This window comes from Lissotriton vulgaris, unplaced genomic scaffold, assembly GCF_964263255.1.
Source record: "Lissotriton vulgaris unplaced genomic scaffold, aLisVul1.2 SCAFFOLD_3986, whole genome shotgun sequence".
Taxonomy (NCBI): Eukaryota; Metazoa; Chordata; class Amphibia; order Caudata; family Salamandridae; genus Lissotriton; species Lissotriton vulgaris.
Window position 1 is genome coordinate 80,954 of NW_028255557.1, and position 6,857 is coordinate 87,810.

The following is a 6,857-nucleotide window of genomic DNA, read 5'->3' on the forward strand; positions in this document are numbered from 1 at the left end:
CTGCGGAGCACAGACGGATTACGGTGCAGGCGCTTATTGGATCTAGGCTTGATTATGCCAATGCCCTTTTTCTAGGCCTTCCGGATTACTTAGTCCAGCGTCTGCAGGTGGCACAGAACTCGGCAGCCCGGGCAATCTTCGGCCTGCATAGACGGGCACGGGCTTCTGTGCTATTGCAGTCACTCCACTGGCTGCCAATTCGGAAACGGATTGTTTTCAAAGCTATGACCCTGATGCACAAGGCTCTTTTTGGCTCAGGCGCTGGCTATTTAAAAAAAAGACTAGCTTTCTACCGCCCGGCCCGCTCACTGCGTTCTGAATCCCTCTTCACTGCTGTGGTTCCACGCGTGAGGAAGGCTCGCACTGGGGGGCGCTCCTTCAGCTTCAAGGCTTCCCAGATGTGGAATTCGCTCCCTTTGGCACTGCGTAGTACCCCAAACCTGCTTCATTTTAGGAAGAACTTGAAGACGTGGCTTTTTAACTCTTCTGTTTAGGTGGTTTTTCTTTCTTTCTTTTCTATCGGGGTCTGTTTTTATCTGTTATGTTGATCAAACACTGCAAGTTGCCTGTGGAAAGCGCCGGGACACTCTTTCCGAGTAGCCGAGCGCTATAAAAATGCAATCTAACAAAGCCTTTGACTCTGTCAGTCATAGTCACATTATGCAGAGTCTTGCAAGGCAAAGAGTTCCATCATACATCAGAGACATAATAAAAGACTTGTACACTGAATCAACAACATCTTTCAAGGGAAAGAACAACAAAGCAACTCCTAAAATAACAATAAAATCTGGGGTCAAACAAGGTGACTCTTTATCCCCACTACTATTTAACGTTGCCATGGATCCTCTGATCTGTGATCTTCAGAAAAACAGCAAGGGCTTCACATTTGGTTCAGATGGTCTTATTGAGCAAATCACCGCTCTGCCTTTGCCGATGACATCGCAGTACTCAGCAGTAACTGGGAAGGAATGAGTACGAATCTGAAAATCATTTAAAAGTTCAGTAAAAGTACAGGATTAAAACTTAATGTGGAAAAGACACATGGATTTTATATTAGTCATCATAAATATAAAATCCTGGTTAACAACTGTAAACCATGGCAATTTGAAAAAGAAGATATTGAAAATATTCATCCAGGATTGAACTTTGATCCACACACTGGTCATACAAGCAACAACAAAATTAATGAGGTTCTTGTCAATTAGGCTAAAAAACTTGATAATCTACCACTTAAGCCCACACAGAAAATAGAAATTTTGTGTCAGTACTTGGTACCTAAACTATGATTCAAATTGGAAATGTCAGGAACAGAAGCAAAAACTTTAAATGCTCTGGATCAAACAATAAAAAAATATGTCAAACACTTTCTACACCTTCCTGCATACACATGTGATGGTCTCCTATACTCGAAAAGATCATTTGGGGGCCTCAGTATACCAAAAGTATGTACACAAATTGGTCTCAATAAAATCAATAGTTTATTGTATCTCAGGGCAGCTCCAGATCTGTACATACCGCATTTTTTCATGTATGCAGGAGAAGTAATAAATGAAAAAATTGATAACAGCATCAAAACGCACAAACTTAACATTTCAGACAGTGGATTTCTGAGTTCTGATTTGAATTTGTTAGCAACATATGATTGGAGAAAAGAGGAATTTGAGAAATGGGCAAATCTCCCTGTCCAAGGTGATGGTACAAAATATTTACCAAGTAATCCAACCTCAAACTTCTGGATCAGCAAGCATAACAAAATGAAAGAAAACCAATACATAGCTGCGCTGATGTTAAGAGCAAATGTTTTATCTACTAGGGAAACCATCACTAGAGGAAGAAATTGTACATTTGCTACTTGTTGATATTGGAATGATGTTTGCTAAACAATTTCTCATATTTCAGGTGCATGTCCTAAAACCAAGGACATTAGGATAAAAAGACACAACAAAATTCTGGAACTGCTCATTAATAGAGCAAAAAGGTGTGGTTAGATGGAATATAGGGAACCTCATGTTAAGAATAATCAAGGTGAACTACGAAAACCAGATGTAGTGTTTACCAAAAATGGTACAGCTGTAGTGAATGATGTTTCAATTCGATATCAAAACTCACAAAATTGGGGGAGGAGCCAAGCTCGCGACCGCGATGGCCGCGTTGTAGCTCGGCTCCGTCAACCTTCTCGCCTGTTCTATTAATCCTGTGCCTTATCCTGCCCCGAGAAGACGATGGAATATGGAAACATGAAAGATTGCTGATACTTACCATCTGCTCCGGATCCTCCTGGGTGCTGCGGATCCTGAGCTGTGCCCTTGCTCGCTCCGGAGCCTGCGGGGCGGGCGCGCCTGGACTTGCCTGCGGCTCCCGACTGGAGCGAAGTTCCTGCGCCGGCCCATGGTGGAGGAGAAGGGTCGACCGAAGAGGCCAATGTGCGGTTGGACCGGTGGCGACTGACCGGGTCTGGTCTGGTGGTCGGGGGACCTGGTGGGACCTGGTGGCGGGGCGCCACATCCCACGGACGGGGGTTGACCGCCTGGGAGACTCGTCTCCCCTTTGTTCTCCTGTACGGCCATCTTGAAACCCTCCGCCCGGATTCGGCGGGCGGCGCCCATGGGCCGGAGGCGCCGGCTACCCCCAATGTTTTGGTGGCCCGCTCCCCTGCATCAGTGGTGAGGTTGACTGTCCCCGGCTGGATTTCGTTGAGCCCCACTGGCAACCTGATCGGGGCTGGAGTCTGCAGCGGCCTCGCCGTGCTGACAAGATGGCGGCCAGCGCTCTGTATCTCAGACCCGTCGTAGACGGGAACAATGGCCTGTCGCACGGCACGTTTGCTGAAAACTGTAGGGGTGATCCTACACTTGGCGACATCCTCGCTGCCTCGAGTTCCTGGCGTGAGTCCATGATTTTGAGTGCCGCTGGGCCAGCTGATGATCTTCTTGATGGGCTTGTTGAGCCGCCCCCCTCGTGTGCGGATCAACCGCTGAACTGTGCTGCATGGACCCTCCCGGAGGTTGATGAGACTACGGCCGCCGCTCGTTTGGAGGTCTGGATGCCCGTTGCTCAGCTTCGTCGGGAGTGCTTCCCTGGAGTGGAGATAATGGAGGGACTCTGGCCGGGATCCGTTCGGGCCTGCCTTGCCGTGACTCCCGGTGATTGTTCGCCTCGCCCTGCTGAGCCGAGATCAGAAGATTGTCCTACTGGGGCGAGTTCCCCTTCTTGGCCGAAGGGGCTGTGCTTGTGCTGCCTGCTGTTGTTGCCGCCCTTTCTTGCTGGTCCGATCCGAGGCCGCCATGACTTGTGCTGTGACTCGTGGCCTGGAGTTCTTGCGTTTCACTACTGGCCCGTCCTCTTCTGGTTCATTGTTCACTCCGTGTCTATGGCCCTGGACAGAAGGGGACAGGGTTGAGATAACTTGCATCGGCGGGCTACTACCTCGTGGCATGGACAGATGGCTTGCTTTCGATTGTACAAGTATGATCGCTTCTTCTTCATGTTCCTGGTATCTGACTTTGAATTGACTTCCTCTTCTCGTGGGTTCTAACTGTGTTCAGGTGGGTGGTGGGAGCAGATCGTTTTGATTGTATGTCTCCTCTCCCGTTAGTTAGTTATTTTTCTCCCTCCCCCCTTTCTTCTTTTTGTCTATATGATTCCTTCTTACTTTTTGACTCTTCTACATTTCGGGTTTCGATTAGGGCGACAGGCACGCTGCTGGGGGGGTAGGCCGTAGCCTTCTGCAGGGGTGCAGGGTGGTGTGGGTGGGGTAGGGTCTGTATTTTCGTTTTTTCTTTCTCATTTGGTTCTATGGCTCTTATGTATCTTTCTTCCTGGACGCCGCGCCTGCATGTCTGCCTTCTGGGGTTTTTGCCAGTATAGTACTTGTGGTCTCAATGCTATTGATATTGCCTGCACATCTTTGTCTCCTGTTTACCTTGATTCCATGGGCGAGGTTTTTTCTTTGTGTGCTGGGTCTGACATGGGGCGTATGCCGTGGTGCCGCGTTCTTCCCTGTTTTTTCATCTTTTTCCTTGATATCCTTCCTTTCTTCTCCCCACCTTTCCCTTCTCCCCTTCTCTTGGGTTAATATAGCGGATGGTGCCTTTTATGTTATGACTCTGACTTCCTTAAGCTGTACTGGTGCGTACTTTTGTGGTAGCGGGTGGGCGGTTGGCAGCGGTGGGAATTGTTTGCAGTTATGGGACTTGAGCTTCGCTTTGGTTTATTGTAGCTGCTATTTCTAAACCTCGCTGTGTCTTGTATTACTGCTTGCCAACGGCCCGTCACAGACTTTTGGATCTCAATAATTGCAATATTCCTGCTATACACCCCATTATATCATAAAATTAACCTTCCTCCATGGCGGTCTCCTTGGGATTTTATGCTTTAATTGTTGCTCTTGGAATGTCGGAGACCTGCCGGAGACCTCTCTCCTGATTTGTGCGCTCATATTGTGTGGTGGCCGGCCCGAAGGGTTGTAGGCCCGTATTTGTAAGCTTGTCATGCACAATAAAGTTTTTTTTTTAAAAACAAAAAAAAACTCACAAAATTCCCTTGAATTAGCGTATGAGAGTAAAGTGAAATATTATCAGGATCTGTCACAGCAAATCAAATATCTCACAAAATGCACCACTGTAAAATTTCATGGCTTTATCGTAGGCTGTCGTGGTATCTGGCCTCAATGTAATGATGTTGTTCTCGCTGATTTAGGTCTGCAAATGTCATTCCCATTCAAGAAAAATATTTGCCTGACTACTTTTATGGACACTCTTAAAATGTGCCAAGTATTCATGGACAATTGAGTATCAAGCTTATACTGAGATGTACACTTTCTTGCAGCACACATGTCACCCTTATAAAGCATTATGTTTTAACATAGAGGTTTATAGTTGACACAAGATTTAGTATAGATGTGAATTTTTACAATTTTATAGTTGTGCATTTTCTAGTTAGATGTGTAATTTGTAGAGGTGTATATTTTATAAATGTATGCTTATAACAATTTAGATATAGTTGTGTACATCATACTTATTGAAATGTCATGATTGAAGAATATGTCTCAATTAATCTCATACACATAGTTATCACACATTGATTATTGATGTCCTGCTAATCATACTTTAATTTCTCAGGACGGTTCGTAGACAATTTTAAATTGTTGGAATAGTACTGCAGGGTGTCTTATCTGCGGCCTATATGTGATCCCAGTTCCAGTGAGGACAGAGTTCAGTGTGGCTGTACTCCGGAGCGAAAGCATGTTGTATTGTTGGAAGCAAAACTGAATTAACGCTGATGGACAGCATAATAACCCAAAATGAACCACCGCGAGGTGGTACAGAATAGCCAAATGCCTCGTCATCTAATTAGTGACTGCAATGAATGGATGAGCGAGATTCCCACTGTCCCTACCTACTATCTAGCGAAACCACAGCCAAGAGAATGGGCTTGGCAGAATCAGCAGGGAAAGAATTCCCTGTTGAGATTGACTCTAGTCTGGCACTGTGAAGAGACATGAGAGGTGTAGGATAAGTGGGAGGCCCTCGGGCTGCTGGTGAAATACCACTACTCATCGTTTTTTCACTTACCTGGTGAGGTGGGGGCGAGGCCCATGGGGCTCTCGCTTCTGGCTCCAAGCGCCCTGCGCCCGCCGAGCGAGACCCGCTCCGGGAACAGTGGCAGGTTGGGAGTTTGACCAGGGCATTACACCTGTCAAACGATAACGCAGGTGTCCTAAGGTGAGCTCAGGGAGGACAAAAACCTCCTGCGGAGCTGAAGTGCAAAAGCTCGCTTGATCTCGATTTTCAGTATGAATACAGACCGTGAAAGCGGGGCCTCACAATCCTTCTGACTTTTTGGGTTTCAAGCAAGAGGTGTCAGAAAAGTTACCACAGAGATAACTGGCTTGTGGCGGCCAAGCGTTCATAGCGACGGCGCTTTTTGATCCTTCAATGTCATCTCTTCCTATCATTGTGAAGCAGAACTCACCAAGCGTTGGATTGTTCACCCACTAATAGGGAACGTGAGCTGGGTTTAGACTGTCGAGAGACAGGTTAGTTTTACCCTACTGATGATGTGTTGTTGCAATAGTAATCCTGCTCAGTACGAGAGGAACTGCAGGTTCAGACATTTGGTGTATGTGCTTGGCTGAGGAGCCAATGGGGCGAAGCTACCATCTGTGTGATTATGACTGAACGCCTCTAAGTCAGAATCCCCCCAAAACCATAAAGATACTGCAGTCCCGTGGAGCCTCGGTTGACCTGGGATAGCCGGCCTCTCTCGGGGGGCCGGTGCGTAGAGTCGCTGGCTTGGGGACCAGAGCGCGGACGGAAGGGGGAATTCTCCATCACCCTTAGTGCACCGCATGTACGTGGGGCACCCGGTGCTAAATCATTCGTAGACTACCTGATTCTGGTTCAGGGTTTCCTAAGTAGCAGAGCAGCTACCTCGCTGCGATCTATTGAAAGTCATCCTCTGAGCCAAGCATTTGTCTCTCCGTGCGTGGGTGCCAGCGGATGCCTCCCTCCACCACGCCCATGGGTGGGTCCCTCTGCCACTAGGCCAGCGGGAGGGATGAGTAGGGGGTAACGCGGGCCCGTGGGAGGCTATCTCCAACACGTGCCCTTTGGCACGGGGGCCTCCCTCTCCCGTCCCTGTCCCACCGGGGTGCGGGGATGGGGGTACCATCCCTCGCGGGTCAGCAGGGGGACCAGATGGCCTGGGCCACCGGCCGGGCCTCTCCTTCCAGCTGCTCCCGGGCAAGTCAGGCAGGGAGGGTAGCAGCAGCCACCTGGGGGAAGGAGCCTCCAGAGCGGCTGCCTCGGTGTGCCTGGCCACCATCGCCGGACTGCAAGGGCGCTGGGTTGACCCGG

The 6,857-nt window shown here is 48.4% G+C and overlaps 1 pseudogene; it reads left to right on the forward strand.

The window, feature by feature from the left end:
• Positions 1-5,437: 5,437 nt before the first annotated feature.
• Positions 5,438-6,474, forward strand: LOC147659082 (28S ribosomal RNA; annotated as a pseudogene).
• Positions 6,475-6,857: the final 383 nt, after the last annotated feature.